Source organism: Bos indicus, chromosome 6 (genome assembly GCF_029378745.1).
Source record: "Bos indicus isolate NIAB-ARS_2022 breed Sahiwal x Tharparkar chromosome 6, NIAB-ARS_B.indTharparkar_mat_pri_1.0, whole genome shotgun sequence".
Taxonomy (NCBI): Eukaryota; Metazoa; Chordata; class Mammalia; order Artiodactyla; family Bovidae; genus Bos; species Bos indicus.
Window position 1 is genome coordinate 4,408,135 of NC_091765.1, and position 25,073 is coordinate 4,433,207.

A 25,073-nucleotide genomic window follows, 5' to 3' on the forward strand; every position below is an offset into this window, starting at 1 on the left:
CTATTTCATTAATAAGATGAAGAGTAGCTATACCTTCTCTCCTGAGTTATTAAATCCTTAGCTCAGGTATAGGGTGAGAAATTTACTAAGCCCGTTATCAAAAAACTCCTTTTTCAGTCACTTGCTATATTCTATGATCGTTTCTGGCTTTTCTCAAGCTTCAATCTATTCATTGACTCATATAGTTATTTCTTTGACTTCTTATTTGGCACAAGATGTTCTGCCAGTCGCTTCTAGGTGGTGAATTGGATCCAGTCCTTTTCCTCTAGCTGTTTGCAGTTTAGAAGTAAAAAACCACGCATACACACATACCCCTAAGTATAATGTATGTTGAATGTTTTGTCTCATAAAAGAGGCACAGATAATCTGCCCTGAGATATGAGAGGAAGGTAAGAATCCTATTAATGAGCATTAGGATGTGTGTGAAGGATTTATTTGACTTAATTTCTGGCAAAAAAAAAAAAAAAATAGGGGGATTGATGGAAAAAGAGAAAAATGAAAGAATATTCCAGGCTGAAGGCACAAAGTATACAGAAAAGTCGTGTAGGTAAATTGAGGACTTGTATTGGACCCGTGAGTAGTTCAGCTTGACTTCCACATCCAGTATGGGATACAAACTACGTCTTGAGTGAGAGACTAAATAGCTGAGGGTTAATTATACAGGCCAATGTTTCTCTGGCTATGAAGACAACTTCTTTCAAGTGAAGGGTAATTTAAAGAAATAATTACCCTCAGGTTCTCAACTCAGGAGTACTCAAACTTGGATTCTCATAACCTGTGCATCTGGAGACATAGTCTCAGGATTCTTAGATTATGAAATTTTTTCATTAAAAGAAGCTCATGTGTACTTCCACTGTGAAAATCACAACTGTGCACAAGGGAAGCCATTAAGATTTCTGAACAAGGGTTCACAATCAGCTAATCCAGTCACAGTGTCTGAAATTGGCAGGGAAGGGGGTGGTGACCAGAAGTTTGAATATATGTAGAAATGCTGATTTCTCCCATTCCTCTCTACCAGTTGTATTCAGTATCAATAACAAGCATTTTAGCCTTTAATTATATAACAAACATTTTACTATGTACTACTCTTTATTATTCTATAATTTATGCTGTATGTATAAGTCTTATCTTCTTAATAAGATTTTATCTACCTCAAGGAAAAGAAATTGGCATTGAACCCACTTTAGCAGTAGGTCTACAATAAGCATTGATCAATTTCATATAAATTGTTATAAAATGTGCAAGTAAAATAGGAATTCACTTCACAGGAGTAGTTTGAATATTAACTGATTTTATTGACAACCTCTAAGATACTGTAAATATTATAGAAGTGTAGAAGACAAAATATGACATTGAATGATTTCTCGGAAAGATGATACCCCATTCTCCTTTGGTAGCAAAGGTCAATATGTGGCAAATTTTACCAGTTTAAAATTAAACAAGTGGAAGAAAGGAAAGGAAAAAAGAAGAGAGGAAAAAAGGAAGGAAGGCAGACAAATCTATTGTTTCTGCGTTTTGAAGATACGTATACCCTACGTATCTTTATATACGCTATGAAGCTTTTCCTTCTGTATAACCATGATGCAAAAAGGTAGGTATCTCTTTTTTGGGGATCCCCTCTGTCCCTCTCCCACACACACACCATTTCTTTCCATGTGGAGAATTATAAAGACTGTAAGCTCCTGAGTCCCATTCTGTTGCCTCCTCTCCTCAGCAACCCAAATTAATGTTTAGATTCTGTCCATTTACCTATGATGAAAATTACTCAGAATTTAGTAGTTAACATAGTTTTTTCTACAGTAGTAAAATTTTTGTTTTTCTAAGAGAATGAGAGAGATAGGTCCTTTGACAGTAATTTAAAATGCTCAGGAGATGGTTTACAGGTTAATGTTTTTAGTGTATACGACTTGGGGTCCAGAAGAAGGATAGGTGGATGAAGGCTGCAGCCCATGCCTTCATCTCAGGGGAGGTGAGAGAGACAGGAAGAAAGGAGGGCTGTGAGAGACCACAGGGTGGGAACTGAATAGTGAGTGCCGGTCATCTTCCCCTACTTCTCTCCTAAACCAAACCCTTTCTACTTGAACCATTTTAGGTTCTGCAAGGGTAAAATTTGCCACCTCATGAAGGTGATACACTGGTATGACTAGCTGTCATACCAAACTTCTTTTTAAAGTAAAGGAGCGGAGGAAACAACTTTGATCCCAGTGAGACACTATCACAGTAAATTAATATTTTATGGTTTTTATATTTCCTGTTAACAGAACCTCAAGTCACATTATTTAAAAAGCAAGCCGGGGACTTCCCTGGTGGCCCAGTGGTTAAGATTTCATCTTCCAATGCAAGGAGTACAGGTTTGATCCCTGGTCAGAGAACGAAGGTCCCACACACCTCCAGGCCGAAAAACTAAAACATAAATCAGAAACAATACTGTAACAGATTCAATAAAAACTTGGAAAGAAATGGTCTACATCAAAAAAAAAAAAAAAAAAAAATCCCACTCAACGTATGATGATCCTGGGGTCATCCTGGCTTTGATGTTCTCTTACAAGACCAGCTCCTGTTTGAATTTTTCTAAAGCAGATTTTTTTTCCCCTTGTTCTAATGTTCATTTTAAGAAATGTAAGTGTTTTTTAAAATAATGTATTCAGAAATTATAATTATTACCTAGCAAGAAAAACTATTATGATTCATTGTAGACTCAAGTAGAGATAAGCTCAGTAGAGTAAAATGAATGTTAAATTCCCATGACGTACGCCCTTTAACTGGCATCAAACCCATTTACGTTAGCACTCGTTCATCCTATATATTGAACATGGTCGACTACAATCTCTGTTTTTCATTGTCTTCTGGGAACAATATACTGGTTAAGGACGTCCTGTGTCTTTCCCCATGTTCGAAGCATTTAAATGTCTTTATGTAAAACACTGGTGGGCTTAAAGAAAACTAAACAATAGGCTTTTTTGCCACATGAATAGTACACTCCCCTCCAGATATAGTATTTGGCAGCCAAACAGCTGCTGACTATTAAAGGTCCCTAAAAAGCTTCATTTTTTGCTTATAAAGGGAAGAGTAGTATAGGGACGTTTATGGGGTGATAGGCAGATGTTTTGGTTGGAGCAAGACTATGTGGTAAGCAAGAGCTAACACGATCATTTTTATGATATTATCAGCATTTTTACAATTCTTTTGGCCTCTGTTTTTCACTTACTTCTTACCTGACTCTAAATTAAACTGTTCTGGAAGGACAGAATAAAAGCCCAGTTATAGAGTTGCTATCCACATGGTGAAGAGAGAAGTTAATGGTATCATCTACTTGCTCAGACAGACATATTTTCTATCCATTCAAATTGGTTCGTCAGATAAAAGAGAAATTAATTTTGAAATGCTGAATAAGTATTTTAAAGACTCACTGAACCTCACAGATCACCATCTATTTTTCTCTCATAAATTTTGCTAACTCTTAGTCATGGTTTAATTTAAATAGTTTCAGTATTAAAATTCATGAGACAGATCTGTCAGTTTTTCAGAAATTATAGTTCTTCAAACTAATAAACATCAAAGTTACATTGGGCTTCTAGACAACAGTCTAATTAAATCTCTTCTCTTTCCAAAATAAGAAAGTAGCATCTTGAACATGTGTTTATGTGTAATATATTGCATAAAATTAATTTTTATTGGATGGATACATTCACAGAGACCTAAGACAGGGGGTTTTTAGAAAACTTGTGTTCTCAGCCAGACTCCATTAAGCACATTTCAGAAAAGGTTTTTTGTTGTTTTTTTTTTCCATGCAAACAGCACCCATGGGATGAACATAGATTTCCCATTTACTAAGGCCTAGCTTAAACAAAATGCCCAAGAAGACATCCACAGTATATCTTTTGTTCTGAATGTTTTTAATACTTTATGCCTACATAACTTTTTATTTGATTCAATGCAACAATCATTCCTAAAGTTCCCACTATATGCTAGGAGGTGTTTGGGGAGATAGTGTTGGAAAAAATAGCAAGTTAGAATTCTCCAAAGGAGCTACTTGTCAGTTTTCTAGGAAGAACTGATACTGCCTCTCAGCATGAAATTTTCTCTCTGGAGATTGAATCTGCCAGAATTTACCTCAGTGGAAACATTTTTGCTATTAATTGTGGAGGCACAGAGCTCTCTTGGAGGTCTAACTAGGCCCCAGTCAGGCCACAAAAAACATACAGCCAGCTGAATGAGTTACAAGTCTGTACTTTCTGTGTGTGGCAACTCTTAAGAGTTGCCTTTTTTTGCAGAAGGCTTCAGAGTTTAAGCTGATGGCTTGTCCTCCGATGTGGTTATTAAATACATGGACCCTTCTAAGGCAGCACATTTAGTTTTCGTGGCTTGAATTTGACGCAGTTCAAAGGCAAGCAACAGAATGGAAGATATGCGTTAGCAAAATTCCAGTTTTCAGGGCAATTTAGAAGTAATGAATTGACAACTGTCTTTATGCTGCCCTGACAGGAAGTTGTATCAAAACACTAAGTGAGGAAAGAACACAGAAAAATGAAGAGACTTGAGTTTGGAAAATTCGATTTGGTTTTGGTTTGGGTCTTTCTCTTTTATTCCTTCATATAAATGAAATTTTAAGTTTAATGAAATGAAACTCACTCAGTCATGTCCGACTCTTTGCAATCCCAGGGACTGGAACTCACCAGGTTCCTCTGTCCATTAAGTTTAATACCCTTAGTGAATTGGGTTTTTTCATTGCTGGTAGGCTTCTATTAATATTTCAAATACTATGTACATCTCTGTTCAAACCTAAGTTTACTTTAGAAAGTAGGGAAGTTATGTTCAGAATTTGTTTGAAATAAAATGTATTTTCCCTGCTCTTAGTCATTTATGTCATTTGCTAATTTTTATATTGAAATGCTGTGCTCACTTTATATTCTGAATACATTGCTTTGTTAAGGAAGGACTGTAATTACTTAAGTTGCATCACCTCACTTTCCAAGGCAACTGCAGTATAGAATCAATTTTCCGTTTTATATCTAGGATATATTTCTAAGCTGGAGATATCTGCTTTCCAAACTCAATTATTTACATTGTTCTAAGCATGTAAGTTCCATTATTTTCCTTATATTACCAGCTCAGTATTTTCAATTATTGCAGAAAATATTAAAGTGAAATAAAATGTAAGACTCCAATCATTTGGATGATTTGTCTTTAAAAATTTTTTAATTTTACTCTGTATACTTAATTTTAGAATATAAACAGGAAAGGAAATGTAAATAATCGCAACAAAACTTAGATGAGTTTCCCACGCTACACTGTCCTTGTTATCAATATTTGAATATGACACTCAGGGTGCCCTTATTCATAATCAGATTTATACTACTTAGTATTTTATGCAGCTTAGATAGTCCTTTCACTCATATCTAAATTTAAAGTAGATTATAAGCTATGCAGAAATATTAACTTCAGCATATGATTCTTGGTTATTTCCAATAGCTTCTGTCTTATCTGCCTAAAGGTTAACTGCTCTTTATAGGAAAAGAGCTGATATAGTGAGTAAATGTGGTAAATGCCCTCAAATATTTATTGAATGACTGAGTAGACATTAATTTAGCCTGAAAGATTACTCCTCTGCTAAGCAGAAAATTTCTCTGATCATTAGAAATTAACCTGCTGCCATGCCATCCTCTTATTCTTGTCTCTCTCTTTCTTTTTGAAAATAGTTTCTATTTTCTAATTATAACATTAAAACATGAGTTATAAGTCAGTTCTTTCTGTGTGTGTCAAATTTAACAGTCACTGCAATTATGCAGACAGCTTTAGTGTTTGCAAATACAGATGAAAAGAAAGAAAAGAAAACTCAAGTTTAGTACTAACTCTCGAAATGTCTACTAATTGAAGTTTCCAGATCTCTCTCTACTTCTTTTTTTATCCTTTTTCCATAAAAATGAGACTATAGAGAAAAAGTTGCTTATGAAAAATTTTAAGTAGGTATATCTTCCTGAGTAAATATTCATCTCTACAGTATCCAATTATTAAGCCATATCACTACTGATTTAACTGATTTCCTATTTGAGACATTCCGGTTATATTTAATTTTTTACTATTAGGAACAGCGCTGCAACAGACAGGCTTATATTTAAATCTTTGTACACATTCGCTTTTATATTCTTAGGGTAAATTCCTAAAAGTGGAATATTGAGTGAAACTACAGAAGAACTTAAAACTTTTGATATGCACCCAAGCAAAATAACACTTTCCCTCCAGAAATAGAGTAATTTTTCTACACTGTTATTATTGCTCCAGATATTATTCACTGTTGAACCAAGTAATTCAGTCCAGTCAAAATGTCTTTCCTAAGAATACTATCCCTTACTGAAGTTAAAGTTGCTCTGCCACTTCAGTTGGTCTTTCTAGAAGCCCTTCTCACAGAGAAAACCTACCCATAGTAGGCTTTTTGTTCTACAGTCAACGCCATCAGATAACATCCTCACTTCTTGGGTTCCCTGTCCTTCTCTCCAATCTGGCTGCTGCTAAGTCACTTCATTCGTGTCCGACTCTGTGCAACCCCATAGACGGCAGCCCACCAGGCTCCCCCGTCCCTGGGATTCTCCAGGCAAGAACACTGGAGTGGGTTGCCATTTCCTTCTCCAATCTCCAATCTGGATTGTTGGCCAAAGGGCCAACCATACAGTCTTTTTCCTAGAACCTTCTTTACTACCTCAGAATTTCTAATCATTGGTCTTTTCTGGCTGTTCAGTTTTTCTAGTAAGGGTTTTTCCAACTACCAATCTTGAGATATACAAATGGCTGTACTATTTAGAGCAAAAGGGAGGGAACAGCTCTCAGACTATTTACAGTTTATTTACTATGTAGATTTTCATGCAACCCTTCGCCCCCACCCCAGACTTCTTCTGTGCCTCTTGTCCCTGAATCCAGAGACTTTGGGTTTCATCGTCCCAAAAGAATCAGCCTCTGGCCATGGTGTGGGTATTAAGATAGTTGCCTGGCTGCCCAGGTTCTCCTGAAAACAGACCTCAGGGATTCAAATGCTCCAAAATCAGAGAGCAAATCAGTTCCCTTGTTTCAACACTTTTTCACTCCTTTCAAATGCTCAGCCTCTCAGAGATTCATTCTATGGCAGCAAATTGGCCTCACTTCTTGGCAGCGTCTCTGTCTAAAGACGTGGGCTTTAACTTCCTCGGCTCCAGTTGTTCAGTTACAACTTCTGCTTTTCTTTTTCCAAAAACTGATTGAAAAAAAATTTATCTAAGTTGTCTTCTCTCCCAATTCTCTGTGTTCTTGTGGATTAATGATGGTTTAAAGAGTTTGTTTCTTGGTACTTTAATAGGGACTTAAGAAAAAAAGAGAAATTCATATGTGCTATATACCTGATGGAATATCTGCCCATTACTGAAACAGAGCAAGTCAAGATCAATTTTGAGAATAATTTCATAAGTGAGACTTTGTGTTTAGATACTGAGGCTTAATGTTTTCTGACATTTTCAGTTCAATGGCCAGAGACTTGGTATGTCATCAAGTGTATTTATATCCAGTTAACTTCACAAAGTACTAACTTGTCTCCTTTAATGATTGGCACCTGAATTCTACCTTGCTGAAATCAACCCAGCACTCCTACTGTTGTTTCCATTTCTCTCTTAGCCCAAACCCTGTGAGCCTCTCAGGATCGTTTGGTTTTGGAGTGTCTTTTCTACTCAGCACAGAGATGGGTTTTGCTTTGTAAGCCATGATCAATATCTTGTTCATGAAACAGCCGAGTTAAACCCATTTACATTTGTCGATATGATCAGTATGTTTGTTGTCAGTTCTGTCTTATTATTTAATATTAACTTTAGATTTACTGTATTTCTTTCCCCACTTGATCTGTCTTCTTTGCTTGTTTTTAGTACTTACTTTTGCATTTAGAAAACCTTGTATTTTGATTCTAGTAGGTGCCTAACTCTTTGCTAATAACTCTTAAAATTCCCTTGATCTCTTTTCCGCCTGAGTTAGGTTTCTCCTCCCTGGTTTGTTAGATTTAAATTATACTCTTTGACTCCTCTCTATAGTCTATGCAGCAATGAACTTATTCTAATTTTTACTTTTTTCCTTCTCCTATAACTTTTAAAATTACTTTTATTTTGTCAGAACCCATATTTAGATAATACTTTTCCACACTTGTTCTCACTTTTGTTTTAATCTTGAGTATATTCTTAGATCTACTATTTTAATATTCATCAGCAGTCCTTTTGCCAAATTTTCCTTTAGTTTTGATACATGTAAAACAGCTTAGTTGGATATAAGATTCTTTACTCATATTTTCCTTATTCTTTTTTAAATGCTGTGTCATTTTTGTCTTTCTTCTTTGTTTCAGTCAAGAAACTAGTTTCTTGGTATTTCCTTTTTCCCCCAGAGGACTGATTCTTAAAAACTGAATAGTCTTACTAGACTCTATCTTGTAATTTTGAAGGTATATGGTGGCAGGGGGAATCTTTCAACAATAAGATTAAGACTTCATTTTTTTTTTTTTTTACTTTCATTATACTTTAAATGCTAGTTTTATTTCATTGTTTTATTTTTCTTGTTCAGAAAAATCAAATATGTACTGAATTTTTTTTTCACTGTTCTATATCGAGCACTTTCTTTTGGATACTATTTATTTCATTATATTTTTGTCTCTCTACTCAAAATCTCTTATGAGACTTGTAGTCAGATCTATCCCTCCTTGGATACCATGTAATTTGGCCTTTACCTATGAGATAATTTTTATCTTTTTTTTTTCCAATTTTTTTTTCCTGAATTTGGTCATATCTCACCTTACACTGTTATTTTGCTCACTTCTATTCTGGGTTTTCTTGAATTCATGATTTAAGGTCCATTTGATATCTAAAAATGCTTATTTAGAGATGTTTAATGCTTGTTGGGATAGCTGTTTTATTACAGTTTTCCTGAACTTCATGTTTGGCTTTTTAGAGAATATTTTAATCAGCTAAAATCTTTTGATTCTTACTTTCTGTTTTTCTTCTTGTAGTTTTTAGTGGTTGTCAACTGTCCATTTTATAATCATTTCATGGACTGGGAATAGCAGTTGTCTATATATAGATGCTGAGAATTTCTTACTAGGTTTCTTAGCTCAAGAGGATGCTGATAAGACAAATACTTTTTGGGGTTTTTTTTGCTAGTTTATGTTGTCAAAGTTGATGTATCTTCTGGTTTTGTTTTTATCGGGTTGAATTCCACAGCCTTCTTTCGTATATCCCTTCACCACTAGACTCCACAGAATGCTTCCTTCTTCCAAGTCTCATCCTCTTCTTCACAATAGTGCCTTCTCAAGGCTGTCACTGCCAGGAGACAATTCTCCATGAGGCTCCCACATTCATGCATGTCTTACAAGCAGAGGCACTGACTGCCTTTGTTCTGGGCTACCTTTCCAAACTTTTCATTTTAAAAAATTCTTCGAACAAAATAATGTCTTCTCTGAACTAAAGGGCACAATTGCTTACAATTTTAGATTATAGTGTCTCTCTTAATAGCAGGGGCAGGCATATTTACTGTCCAATATAAAATATTCACTTTTCTAACATCAGGGCTCCTCCTCTGTAGTGCAATAGAGTTGGTCATCAGTCCACCTTTGCATCTCATTCTGAGAACTGAGCTTGAGGGACTAGCCCAATTTATCAAAAACACTGATACTCTGTGAGCTGATATTTCTGTGAGCACTCAAGTCTTTTGTTTCTGAAATAGAAGTCTCATTGCTGCTATATCCATGAAACATTGACGGGCTAAATTATTAGCCTGCAAGTAGAAAGCGTCAGCCTCTTCACACTTCTTGATGGTGGCCTTTTGATCTTTGGGTGCCCAGAAACCAGTTCTCAGACACATTCTGAGTATTTTCCCATTTGGAATGGGACTTTCCCCACCTTTTTTTTTTCTCAAAATTCTGATATATTACATTTAAAAATATATTATGACTATTTCCTAATATATACAAAAGCAGAGAAAGCATTATATTGAAGCCCTTAATCATCATAGCAGTTTTTATAATATTCAATACATGGGAAATCTTATTTCAAACTCTATCCACACCTAACCCCCAACTTTGGATTATTTTGAAGAAAATTGAAGATGTCATTTCATGTCATCTGTGAATTCCTGAAAGATAAGACTTTCTTTTTTAAAAGACACCCAAAATATCTTTATTTAGTTCAGTCACTCAGTCATGTCTGACTCTTTGCAACCCCATGTACTGTAGCACTCCAGGCTTCCCTGTCCATCACCAATCTCAGAGCTTGCTCAAACTCATGTTCATCGAGTCAGTGATGCCGTCCAAGCATCTCATCCTCTGTCATCCCCTTCTCCTCCCACCTTCGATCTTTCCCAACAACAGGATCTTTTCCAATGGGTCATTTCTTGAATCAGGCAACCAAAGTACTGGAGCTTCAGCTTCAGCATCAGTCCTTCCAATGATTATTCAGGACTGATTGCCTTTAGGATTGAGTGGTTTGATTTCCTTGCAGTCCAAGAGATGCTCAAGAGTCTTCTCCAGGACCACAGTTCAAAAGCATCAACTCTTTGGTGCTCAGCTTTCTTTATAGTCCAACTCTCACATCCATACATGACCACTGGAAAAACCATAGCTTTGACTAGATGGGCCTTTGTTGGGAAAGAAATGTCTCTGCTTTTTAATATGCTGTCTAGGTTGGTCATTGCTTTTCTCCCAAGGAGCAAACATCTTTTAATTTCATGGCTGCAGTTACCATCTGCAGTGATTTTGGAGACAGAAAATAAAGTCTGTCACTGTTTCCATTGTTTCCCCATCTATTTGCCATGAAGTGATAGAACCAGATGCCATGATCTTAGTTTTTTGAATGTTGAGCTTTAAGCTAACTTTTTCCACTCTCCTCTTTCACTTTCATCAAGAGGCTCTTTAGTTCTTCTTTACTTTCTGCCATAAGGGTGGTGTCATCTGCATATCTGAGGTTATTGATATTTCTCCAAGCAATCTTGATTCCAGCTTGTCCTTCATCCAGCCCAGTGTTTATTATGATGTACTCTGCATGTATGTTAAATAAGTAGGGTGACAATATACAGCCTTGACATACTCCTTTCCCAGTTTGGAACCAGTCTGTTGTTCCATTTCCAGTTCTAACTGTTGCTTCCTGACCTGCATACAGATTTCTCAGGAGGCAAGTCAGGTGGTCTGGTATTCCCATCTCTTTAAGAATTTTCCACAGTTTGTTGTGATCCACACAGACAAAGGCTTTGGCATAGTCAATAAAGCAGAAATAGATGTTTTTCTGGAACTCTCTTGCTTTTTCGATGATCCAACAGATGTTGGCAACTTGACCTCTGGTTTCTCTGCCTTTTCTAAATCCAGCTTGAACATCTGGAAGTTCACAGTTAACGTATTGCTGAAGCCTGGCTTGGAGAATTTTGAGCATTATTTTGCTAGTGTGTGAGATGAGTGCAATTGTGTGGTAGTTTGAGCATTCCTTGGCATTGCCTTTCTTTGGGATTGGAATGAAAACTGACCTTTTCCAGTCCTGTGGCTACTGCTGAGTTTTCCAAATTCGCTGGCATATTGAGTGCAGCACTTTCACAGCATCATCTTTCAGGATTTGGAATAGCTCAACTGGAATTCCATCACCTCCACTAGCTTTGTTCGTAGTGATGCTTTCTAAGGCCCACTTGACTTCACATTCCAAGATGTCTGGCTCTAGGTGAGTGATCACACCATCGTGTTAATCTGGGTCATTAAGATCTTTTTTGTGTGTGTAGTTCTTCTGTGTATTCTTGCCACCTCTTCTTAATATCTTCTGCTTCTGTTAGGTCCATATGGTTTCTTTCCTTTATTGAGCCCATCTTGCATGAAATGTCCCCTTGGTATCTCTAATTTTCTTGAAGAGATCTCTAGTCTTTCCCATTCTATTGTTTTCCTCTAGTTCTTTGCATTGATCACTGAGGAAGGCTGTCTTATCTTTCCTTGCTATTCTTTGGAACTCTGCATTCAAATGGGTATTTAACAATATTAACAAGTCCTTAACATCACAAAATATCCAGTGGTAAGATTTTTCCCAATTAACTTGTTTCTACTTACAGTTTATTGAACTAGGATCAAATATTTAATTTGATTTATATAGCTCTTAATTACCTTTTGGTCTATAGCTTCCTCTATCTTCCTCTTTAGTTTTTCTTGCAGTTTTGTTGTTTTGTTTTACTGTTGTTGTCTCTTGAAGGAACTGGGTAATTTGTACAGTTTGCCAGTAGCAATCATGTTGATCATATAATAGATGTTCCTCTGTCCACTGTATTTACTATAATTGCTCCCTAGATCTAAAGGCTCGGTCAGAATCAGATTTTATTTATTCATTTGACTCAGATGGTAAAGAAACTGTCTGCAATGCAGGAGACCTGGGTTCAATCCCTGAGTTGGGAAGAATCTCCTGGAGAAGGGAATGGCAGCCCACTCCAATATTCTTGCCTGAAAAATCCCATTGACAGAGGGGCCTGGTGGGTTGCAAAGGGTCCATGAGGTTGCAAAGAGTTGGACCTGAGTGAGCAACTAACAATTCCATTTGGCAAGATTTCTTTACTTTATAGGTGACATCACACAACTTCTGCCAGAAAATAGTTGCTTGCTCATCTCTTGTTTGGATTACTATCAACCTCTGATACTTGTCTAGATCCATTCATTTATCATTATGATCTTAAAATAGCCATAGAACATTCTACCATTTCTTCTTTATTTTGTAGAATAATTCTATTTAAAAAGTTTTCCCAAAAACTATATGACTATTCTGAGATACAGATCATATAGGAGAGGCAATATAAACAAGTTGAATCTGTCATGTACTTGTTTTTTAAATAATGAGGACTTTTTTCCTCAGGAAAATTTTATTGATGTTCATCACCGCTAGACCCCAGTGCTCCTGTTTTCAATGCATCCTTCACCAGATCCTGATCTGGCATGGTTCCCAAACCTAGCTCTGTTTGTTTGAGGTTAAAATTTGTAGTATTCTCTGACCCCTATTGCTGTGGACTGAATTGTATTTTCTCCAAGTTCCTATGTTGAATCCCTAAGCCCGTGTGACTATATTTGAAGATAGGGCCCTTAGGGAATAATTAAGGTTAAATGAAGTCTTAAGGGGCTTCCCAGGTGGCACTAGTGGCAGTGTACCTGCCTGCCGATGCAGGAGACGTAAGAGATGCAGGTTGGATCCCTGGGTGGGGAAGATCCCCTGGAGGAGGGCATGGCAACCCACTCCAGTGTTCTTGCCTGGAGAATCCCAAGGACAGAGGAGCCTGGCGGGCTTCAGTCCACAGGGACACAGAGTCAGACACAACCAAAGCAACTTAGCACACAGCACACACAAAGTCATAAGGGTGGAGTACTAGTGCGATAGGATTAGTGTGCTTTTGGGAAGAGAAAAGCTGGCTTGAGCTCTTTCTCTCTCCACACACACACACACACACACACACACACACACACACAAAGAAGAGATCGAGTGAGCACCCAGCAATGGCACAATCTGCAAGTCAAGAGAAGAGGCCTCAGAACTAAACTTACTTCACTGGCACCTTGATTTTGAACTTTCCAACCTCCAGAACTGTGAGAAATACATTTCCGTTGTTGAAGCCACCTCCTCTGTGGCATTTTCTTAGGAAAGTTCGAGCGGGCTGAGACACTTCTTTATGCTACAGATACCTATTTGCGGTTTTATTTGCCCTTCTTGTTGATCTGTGAGAACTCTGGAGGATGCATGAAAGAATTTGGATTGGGAAACTACTAAAATATAAGAGGAAGCTAGAATTACAGGCAATGTATTAACAAATATTGCCCTAAAGAAACACATGGACTTTTATCATCAAAAATATAATTACCAAACCTGGTTCAATTTAAGACTATTAGAAATATTCTAGAGTACAAGGATTTAGTTAATCTCTATATAGTGGCGATCTTTTTAAATTTATTTTCTAATTGGAGTATAATTGCTTTACAGTGTTGTTTAGTTTCTGCTGTATAGCAACATGAATAAGATATAAGTATACATATATCCCCTCTCTCTTGAGCCTCCCTCTCACCCGCCCCCCCATCTCACCTCTCTAGGCCATCACAGAGCACCCAACTGAGCTCCCTATGCTATACAGCAGATTCCCATTAGCTATCTATTTTACACATGGTACTGTGTATGTGTCAATACTACTGGCTCAACTTGCCCCACACTCTGCATACAGTAGTAATCCTTCTTTATTATATGGTGTAATTTATTAGAGGATGATGAGACACCTCATCAATGGCTTAGGGAAACTGGTAGAAATTCTTATTTATTGACAAGTAAAGAGCATCCACTATCTCACTGACACCCTTTAAAGACAGGTTTGTGGTTTCTTGAGTTAGACTGCTTGAGTTCAAATCACATTTTTTAGGTAACTTATCTCTCTAAAAATCTTCATTTTCTCATCTTTCTGATGGGGATAATAACTGTTGTGAGGATTAAATAAGATAATATATAGAGAGCTTCTGACACATAGGAAGCATTCAGTCATCCTTCAGATGTATTTAAACAACCAACTTAGGTATGTTACATAAAATGTTTTACCTTAAAAATATTTTAAATGTCAATAGTTTTCTCTTCTTAGAAGCAGTCATGTAAAATTAGGTATAAGTCTATCTAATACTCCCAAATGTGTCACTGACTTTTTTCTTACAATAAGAAATATAAGAAGCATTGAGGACAGTACTTGGCCTATCATAAGTTTTAATAAGTATTTGTTGAGTGAGTGAATTAAAATCACATAATAAATTATGTAAGTGATCTTTATGTCACCCCATTTGGGATCAAAGTACAGAGGACCTTGATTCTCCTGCAATTATTTTATAGAGCTTCAGAGCCACACATGAGTACCGGTAGGACTTTCCATACTTTCCTTTCCCCAGCGGCTCACTGGGTAAAGAATCTGCATGCAATACAGGAGACGAAGGAGACACAAGTTCGAACGCTGGGTCAGGAGGATCCCCTGGAGGAGGAAATGGGAACCCACTCCCATATTCTTGCCTGAAAAATCTCAGGGACAGAGGAACCTGGCGGGCTACAGTCCAAAGTGTCGCAGAGTCAAATGTGACTGAGCACAAGCGCGTTCTGTAACTTTCCCATCTGAACTCACAGGGCTGATGTGGAGCGTTGCTGTTTCCTCTGGGCTCCATATCCCTTCAGTGTGTAACACTGCTTGTGTTCATATAAGCATCACTTCTGCCCGTGTAATAACACTTTCTTCTGACACCAAATGAGTGACTTTTTCCATAACCAAATCTCCAACACCAACTGAGTGTCCAACAATTCAAATCAATCTGACCCTAGATACCTGGAGTTGGAACTGACCCCACAGGTTAAGGGCTCAGTCTCACAAGGCTGGTCTCACTTTGAATTCCAGTCACAGAGGCCAGCTGTACTTCTGACTGACTGGTTTTCAATTTGGGGCCAGGGGGGTGGGGGTCAGGGGAGGGGGGGTTGTCCCATAACCCTCTCCTCAAATTCTTCAATTTGCTAGAATTTTAACTCAGTGTTAGAGCAGTTAAATAGAACATTTAAAAATAACTAGGCTTTTGAAATAAGGTAGAGAGATTTAAAGAAATATAGCATCTACATAGAATTAGTTGCTTAATTGACATTTAATAAATCATCTGCAGAGGTCTCCAACTTATGATGATTTAATTTAGAATTTATTTCATTTATGATGGGGCAAAAGCAATATGCACTAAGTACAAACTATACATTGAATTTTGAGTTTTTATCTTTTCCTTGCCTAACAATATGTGGTGGAGAAGGCAATGGCAACCCAGTCCAGTACTCTTGCCTGGAAAATCCCATGGATGGAGGAGCCTGGTAGGCTGCAGTCCTTGGTGTTGGGAAGAGTCAGACATGACTGAGCGACTTCACTTTCAGTTTTCACTTTCGTGCATTGGAGAAGGAAATGGCAACCCACTCCAGTGTTCTTGCCTGGAGAATCCCAGGGACGGGGGAGCCTGGTGGGCTGCCTAACAATATGTGGTACCACACCATCTTGTGAGGCTGGGTAGTGGCATTAAGTGGCAGCTCCCAGTCAGCAATGTGATCATGAGGATAAACAACCAATACACCTGTAACCATTCCATCCCCATACAATCATTCTGTGTTTCTCTTTAAGTATTCATTAAAATAAGCTTTGTGCTAGATAATTTGATTCAACTGTAGAGTAATATATGTGTTCTGAGCACCTTTAAGGTAGGCGGTTCGGTATATTAAATGTATTTTCAATGCTTTTTTATGAAGGGTTTATTGACATTCAGCCCCACTGTAAATTGAGGCAGGTCTGTATTAGTATATGCTAATTGGTTTCTACAAACTTGAATAGATTTAATGTTAATAAAATTTTTTATTTTCCTGAGACTTGTAAATTAATTTATCTTTGTGATTTAGAAGTTCCCGCTATCAAAGCTGAATGTCTTCTTTATGTTCTCTGTCATATACCATTGATTTTTTTTTTAACTGATCTTAAGGATGTTTTACTCTGCTCTTATGAATAATTCTCTGAAATTCCATGATCTCTTCATCTTTTCAGTTGTGGGTATTTAATAACACCAACAAACAAACAGCAAAAAAAAAAAAAATTCCAGTCTCACTAATGTGACTCTCCATTTTTCCAGTGAGAAGATTTTCCTCTACCTAACCACCGTTTTCTGCTCTGAGCTCTTTGCCCTTTGAAGTCAATGCTTAAATTTATTTCTATTTTGAAGTAAAATGTTAAGAAGCAACCCGCATATATATAAAATTAGTTAGCTCTGTACATTAAGGGGCTTCAGTTCAGTTCAGTCACTCAGTCGTGTCCAACTCTTTGTGACCCCATGGACTGTAGCACACCAGGCCTCGCTGTCCATCACCAACTCCTGGAGCCTACTCAAACTCATGTCCCTCGAGTAAGTGATGCCATCCAACCATCTCATCCTCTATCGTTCCCTTCTCCTCCTTCTGCCTTCAATCTTTCCCAGCATCAGGGTCTTTTCTAGTGAGTCAGTTCTTCGCATCAGGTGGCCAAAGTATTGGAGTTTCAGCTTCAACATCAGTCCTTCAAGTGAATATTCAGGACTGATTTCCTTTAGGATAGATTGGTTGGATCTCCTTGCAGTCCAAGGGACTCTCAAGAGTCTTCTCCAACACCACAGTTCAAAAGCATCAGTTCTTCGGTGCTCAGCTTTCTTTATAGTCCAACTCAGGGGCTTAGTACAAGAAAAAAATCCAGATCATATCCAAGTCTAACATTTCAAACCTTTAAGTAAATTTGTATCTAAACACTCAGAACACTAAGTAATGTATGATATAGTGCCTCTGACAAAAATGAATAATTTGTAGACTTCTCATTTCTCAAACTACCCAAATTTGCTTCTCTGTCAGTCTTCTGTCTCAGTAAAGAGGAACTGCTAATACCATCTCTGCTAGATTGCTGACTAGCTTTCTTAGTCTCCATGCATTTATCCTTGCCTCCCTGCAGGCAACTCTAAACCCAGCAACCAATGATCTTTCCAAAATATAAGTCACATCCTATTACTCCTTTGCTCAAAATCCTCATATCCTCGGACTAAAAGTCGAGGTTTTGTTCATACCCACAGACCTCCACGAGCTGGCTGTCTTTTACTGCTAGTATTATTGACTGCCACTCCCCCTTCAAGCTCCCTCTACTCCAGGCATGCCTTCCTCCTTGGTGTTCATTGTACACCCAGGCAAGCTCTAGCCTCAGAGTTTTGGCACTAGTTACCTCAATAGAGAATGAAATATTGCTTTCCAAGCAAACCACATCATGGCTCACTCTTGTACTTCCTGCAAGGCTTGCTCAAATGTCGCCTTCTCAATAACTCCTGCCTTTGATCACTCTATATAAAGCTGCAATTCCTACCTCCCCAGGCCAACACTCCATAGTTCTGACCCCACTTACCTTGATTTGTATTATTTTCTATAAGACCTCTTGCTGTTAAAATGATGACTAGACAAAGAAATACTGCAAATGGGAAAGTGAAAAGATACCCACAAAGAAAAGTCAGTCAAGAACCAAAATTAACAATTAAGAAGAGAACAAGCAAATAAAAAGAAATATATTGAAATACGATCAACATCATTGGTAGTTAGGAAAATACAAATTAAAATAACAATGGAACACTCATTGTTGGCAAAGATATTAATATATCTAGAGCCAACGTCAGTAGTAGGAAAATAAGAGTTCTTATATGTAGCTCATAGAAATGAAAATTGCTGCAACCAATTTGGAAGTAATCTAGAAGCATTATTAGAAGTTTATACTTTTATACCCTTTGACTCATCAACCTAACTTTGATAAGTCTATCCTGTGTAAATAAAGTACCAGTGTGTAAGAATATATCTAGACAAGTATTTCTTTTACTGCACTGATTATTGTGACACTTAAAAGAAAAAATCATTAGAAACAACTTGATATTCCAACATAGAGAAACAAATAAATTTGGCCCATTTATAATTTTCAATATTATTTGGCTATAAAAATATGTATGAACCTGGAGAAATGTTCAGAAAAATACAAAATAACCAAATAATCGACAGAGTGATGTCTGACTATATTTTTATTTTTTTTTAAAGGGAAAGAAATATCATTATGTATAATTATAATTAGCAAATAATTAAACTAATCAAATATAATTAAATAAAGGTCATACTAGCATACACATATTTACATGAGCATAGAGAAAAATGTGAAATATTGGTGCTAATACTAATTATCACAGTAAAGTGGAACTGAGGGAAGAGTAAGATTATTATTTTTAAATCTTCTCTTTAACAAGTTGTTGGCTTGTTAAAGTGAATAAACTTTTACAGTGTGAAAATATCCAATAAAGAAAAAATAAAATGGGCTATTATTTGAAAATACATAGGCTAATACTTTGATAAATGCAGAATAAGTGTATGTACCATATCAGAGAACCTAGATTTTTATCACAGTTCACCAAAAAAGTGACATTTAAAATTAACTCTATGATCCCAATGCTGAATTGATCTAGGGTAGTTCCTTTAATTTACATATGAAGAAAATTAGATTATCATGCACAAGGTAGGTTCACAGTATAAGGCCACTGAATAAATGAATAGATGCATTAATCACTAGACAAAGCACGAGCTAAAAGTACTTGCCTAAATCCCAGCTAGTTAAGGGCAGAGGTGCATCTAGAGTACAGATCTTCAGATTCCAGTTGCAGGGCTCTTTCCCTTGGGACATAGACTTGGGAAAGCATCTTGAGAAAGCTGTGTGTGTATTGCCTAGGGCAGTGATAAACTCTGGCTTTAAGTTTGCCTAAGGCAAAAATCATAGTAATAGTAAAGATCCATGACTATCTTTTCCTCTTAGAAAGCTTATTACTCTTTGTTTAAGGCTTTTTGTTTCTACTTTTGTGTTTTGCTCTTTGAAGCATATGAACAATGCTTTAGAAACTCATTTTAAACACAGGAGACACGAAACAACGCCTGTCAGCCAGATGCCCTGCTCTGGGGCCTGCCGCTCTGTGAGGAGCAGGCCAGCAGAACGGCCTCGTGGTTCTGTGCTGAGTCCTCCTTGATTCCCTCCAAGCACTAAATAAAGCATCAGTGTGGCTACCCAGTTGTTCCCTTTTGTGGAACATTTGATTAGCGTGTTTTCTGGACTTTCCTCCCACCCCAAAACTTCCTCTCTTGCCCTCTATTCATTCAAGCTCGTCAGAAGTGTCCACTGACGTGGCTTAGAGTCCATTCATAAATTAACCCTAGTTATTGCAGCCACCAAATTTCCCCCTTGACCTTCAACTCCTACTCTTTTCCCCAACACATAGTTCTGCTTTTACTAACATTCAGAGCCTCTTACCAAAAAGTGACCTTTACTTTCACTCTCACCTAGCAGATCCAAAGAACCAGTTTCACTTTGTATTACTTCCCTCTGGGTTTAGTTCCACCTAAAGGTACGTTATTTTCCAGCAGTTTTGTTTTGTTTTGTTTTGTTTCTCTAAATGGAATCTGAGCAGAGGTCTTAAAATGGCCAGCTGGGCAGGGCGTTCCAGAAATTTTCTGGATGAAAAGGAACAAAAGGCTCTCCGAGGGAATAGAAGCAGAAACAAACAAATGCAAATCTGTTGAGAGAAAAAAAGATAGACAACAGGCTTGTTCACTGGCAGTAATTCCCTGATCATTAAATCAACCACACAGTCAGTGTCAGCCACAGCTCTCTTTGAACTGGATTGTTCAGTCATAGGAAAAGGATGTTTTTTAATCAGCAGTTGGTGGTGGTTACTACAGCACCACAGGAGCTGGGAGCTTGCTGGTCAGGGCATGTGTGTTCAGGGATCCCCTCTGGCATCCAGAGACTGCCAGTGATCCAATAGCTGCCAACTGCCAGAACTTTGTGTAAAGATGAAAAACGTTGCTCAGAAGTCTGGAAACCCCCCTGAGCCTAGCAAGTTCTAACTAGGTACAGTTTTGAGAAATTGGGTCTAAATAAAGACAGTTGAGGCCCCTACTGTGAAGTTTTTGAGAAATCTTGGACTCTAAAGTGTCCTCTTCTTAATTTGAGATTATGCAAAGGGAATTCATAATTTGTATAGTGTCCCCTTCATCAAAACCCTTTTCTGCTGTTGTCCCCGTAAACCAATTGTTTAATACTCTCAGGTGTGGTTCTTGTTGCTGTTGTTTAGTCGCTCAGCTGTGTTCAATTCTTTGCCACCCCGTGGACTGCAGCACGCCAGGCCTCCCTGTCCTTCACTATCTCCCAGAGCTTGCTCAAACCCATCTCCATTGAATCGGTGATGACATCCAACCATCTCATCCTCTGTCGTCCCCTTTTCCCGCCTTCAATCTTTCCCAGCGTCACGGCCTTTTCCAATGAGTCGGCTCTTCACATCAGGAGGCCAAAGGACTGGAGCTTCAGCTTCAGCATCAGTCCTTCCAATGAATATTCAGGGTTGATTTCCTTTAGGATGGGCTGGTGTGATCTCCTTGTTGTCCAAGGTGTCACCTATTGGGGTGAGAACAAAGGCAAGAGGAGTCTCCTTTAGTGTGCCTGTCCATTTGGGGGCAGTAAAGGAACTGATTCCAAGTGGTTGCCATGTCTCAACACACAGACAGAAGAAATGCCAAATGCCACCCCAACTGCCAGGTTAAGAGATTGGCCTGTGACGATGGTTTAAGAGGAGACAGGGTTAGCAGGGCACCGCTAGCCCAGAGACTGCCTCTGTGTGACTGAGAAACAGGGGTTCGTTCTTCTGGGTATGTGCAGCCCCACACAGGGGTGCCCAGCTTGGCAGGAGGAGGACGGGTCCTCACCCCAGCCCTCCCAGGGCCTGCCAGGTGCCCTGACACAGCCACCCACGCAGCTTCTGTCACTGAGCTGCCCTGCAAGGTACCCGCTCTATCACCTCAAAAGAATGAAGCAAGCTTCCTGTCTCATCTGAGGGTGGCACGCTGTGACTTGGGTTAACATGATCCGTTCCTCTTCCCCAGCCACTGCAGCTTGGTACACACAAGGAGTTCCAGTTCAGCGTAGGGGAATTTGGAAGATAAAAATCAGTTCAGTTATTAGTTTAGTCTCACATCTCTCAGCTTGTCATGGTTGAAATCTTCAATCAGTGGTTCCCAGTTGCCACTTCCTTTTCTAATCCATTGACCTTGACTTGTGGCCAGGGCACCTGGAGTCCTTGTTTTCCTTGCCCACTTACTTCTACCAGGCAGGGGTATTTCCAAGCTACACAAATATCACCACTCCTTTCTTGTAGGCCCCATGCCTGACTTCTTTTACTTTTCAGTGGAAACTGCTGTCAAAGTAACAGTGAGCTTTATCTATGTATCTTTGAGCTCAGTATCCTACCAATGTTACAAATATTTTATTAAACTTTTCCTGGCTTTTGTATTCATCACTTACTGGGTCCTTAAGTTTGTGCCATGTCCATCTCCCTGATTGTGTCTCGGGTTTCCTTTTCTCTGGATTGCCTCTAGATTTTCTTCTCCTTTTTTTGTTGTTTTGAGTTTGAACTCTCTCCTCTCCCTGTTCCTTGCACAGTGCTCTCAACTGGGCCTGTTGTGTGGCATCTGGATTCCCTCAAGATTTTGTTTTCCAATTTCACTGAACTTTCTAATTTTCTTCCAACTTTGTATCTCCAGCCATCATCGAAGATCTACACCCTTTTCAAAAGACCTCTTTAAAAATGTTACATGTTAAAGATAATCTCTTTCTTAGTATACTCCATAATTCTTTTTTTTTTTTATTTCAATACCTCAGATGTGTAAGAGTTCTTTTACAAGGAAAAACTCTAGGATCACAGCTGATGTCACTTTTGAGAGGATGGGTTCTTCTCATAACATATTCCACGATTTTGTTAACACTCTTTCTGGACCTGCTCATGTTTTTTAAGCAGATATAGTGGTAGTGGTTTAGTCACTAGGTTGTGTCTGACTCTTGCGGGCCCATGGACTGTAGCCCACCAGATTCCTTTGTCCATGGGATTTTCTAGGCAAGAATACTGGAGTGGGTTGCCATTTCCTTCTCCAGGAGATCCTCCCAATCCAGGGATCTAACCTCAGTCTCCTTCACTGCAGGCAGATTCTTTACCAACTGAGGTACCAGCTGCTGCTGCTGCTGCTAAGTCGCTTCAGTCGTGTCCGACTCTGTGTAACCCCATAGACGGCAGCCCACCAGGCTCCCCCGTCCCTGGGATTCTCCAGGCAAGAACACTGAAGCGGGTTGCCATTTCCTTCTCCAATGCTTGAAAGTGAAAAGTGAAAGTGAAGGCGCTCAGTCGTGTCCGACTCTTAGCGACCCCATGGACTGCAGCCCACCAGGCTCCTCCGTCCATGGGATTTTCCAGGCAAGAGTACTGGAGTGGGGTGCCATTGCCTTCTTCACTGAGGTACCAGGGAAGCCCCCCAAACTCATGTTTTTTAAGCAGGTATACTGGACTCTTGATAATCTTAAGGCAATTAATCTTCTTGATCAGCATATTTGGCCCTCACTGGGTCTTCTAAGCCATGTTTATTAATGAACTTAACAGCAAATTCTCTACAGTTTGTTTGGAGGCAGGAAAAGTTGCTGTTTTAAAGAAATCCTAGAATGTAAGCTCCACACATGTGGGCTTTTTTTTTTTTTTTCTCTTCTGCTCCTTTATATCCTGTGCCAACCACTAGAAAGAATGTCTGGCATATAACAGATGTTCAATAGTTATTTGTTGAATGGATAAATGATAAAATCGGGTCATTTTTTAGTTCACTATTTTACCTCTGTAGCACTGTAAGGATGATTTCATAGGCAAAAAATCTTCAATGCTCTTGATGCCATGTAAACCTCTTTGTAACTAAAAATTTAGGCCCCTGATATCAAATTCTCAGGGCTTCCCTGGTGGCTCAGATGGTAAAGAATCTTTCTGTAATGCAGGAGACCAAGGTTCTATCCCTGGGTTGGGAATCCCTAGAGAAGGGAATGGTTACCCACTCCAGTATTCTCGCCTGGAAAATTCCATGGACAGAGGAGCCTGGTGGCCTACAGTCCATGGGGTCACGAAGAGTCGGACATGACTGAGCAATTAACATATACACAGATCAAATTCCTATGTTTTGGGTTATAGTTTCTCTGATTGTGATTCTCTACAATGTAGGTGATATACTACTTTTCAGCCTATTCCCTTAAATTTATGTATCTTTCCCATAGTCCATTCCTTTTGTTTTAGCTTTTTGGTTTGAAAAGGCTCCTGTACTATCATTGTTATTGTTTATCTTTTCTTTCCTGTAGTTTACAAGAAAACCAAAATGAAATCTTTCCTAGCCCAGATCCTAAGAGAAACCAGATCCCTATGCTTACCCAGAATGTCTATAATCTTACATCCTTTAGTTCTTTTCTAGAATCTATTTTTTAAAACATGACAAAAAATTTTTACATGTACTCAATTTTTAAAATTGCCTTTGCATATAATCTTAGTGAAGAGATTTTATGTGTGTATTTAATCAATCAAGCAAGATCTGTCCTTACAGAAACTTTTCTTTCCACAGCTTGTTACTTTCATGTTATTAAAACTATATTATAAATTATACTACTCACTGACAAGGTCTTTGAAATTCTTATATGGCTATTATTAATTAAAATAGTATTAGCAATCCTTGTGTCTCTGGTGGCTAACATATATTGAGGAAAAGCCCTAAATTTGTCCCATATTCTGTCAGAATTCTTGGGTGAGTCCCACTATCATAGCTAGGCTTAAAATAGACCCTCTGTGTACTTAAGCTTGGACCTAGATGTTAAGGAAGACTCAAAACCTTTAACAGTTAAGCCAAAAATCAAGTTTCTTAACTCTGAACAGCCATCCACTTGATGAGGACAACTTTTACTTTTATCACACATCAGGACAATGTCCTGATAGCCTCACTGCTTTCTGTTTTTTTCCAGTCTTTGATGTCCTTTAAATGCATAGTATTTTATTAAAGTTCATTAAACCTAATACTTTGAGCCAAGTCCGTTCATGTTTGTTCTTGAATGTTTTACACTGAATTTCTATTCTACTCATGGATCTCTTACTAAAGGAAAGGTCTTTAATATTCTGACTAGAAAAAATAAAGTACTTTATATACCCCTAGTCCCAATTTACAAAAATATACATGTGCATATAAAGGAAAAGGGTAAATTTACTGAGATTTTATCCTAAATTTTCTATATTAAAGCTGTGTTAGTATTATAACAATTATAAAAACACTTATTACAGAAAATTTTCCTAGATATGCATACTTATATTTGATATGAATGAATATTTAAGCAATTATTAATTACTAATTTTAATACTATTAATTATTAATTTTTCCATCTTCAGAACTAAATACTGCCTATTTATAATCCCATTTTTAAAAAATAAGTCTGACCAATGCTTTAGTTTTTCAAATTTCACTGGCATTCTGAACTTAATTGTGTTATGATCTCCATTACACTGGCAAGCACACACAATTACTTCCTGAACTCATTCCTAATTTTTAGCTTTTAAAAACTGAACATTGTTCATGGTACTTTTTCTCTTACTTTTTTAAAAGTCCTTATTAAAGAAA

At 38.0% G+C, this 25,073-nt stretch overlaps 1 protein-coding gene across 1 annotated transcript in view; it reads left to right on the plus strand.

Moving 5' to 3' along the window:
* Nucleotides 1–25,073, plus strand: part of TNIP3 (TNFAIP3 interacting protein 3) — a 109,797-nt gene that overhangs the window by 17,184 nt on the left and 67,540 nt on the right. The window lies entirely within an intron of this gene.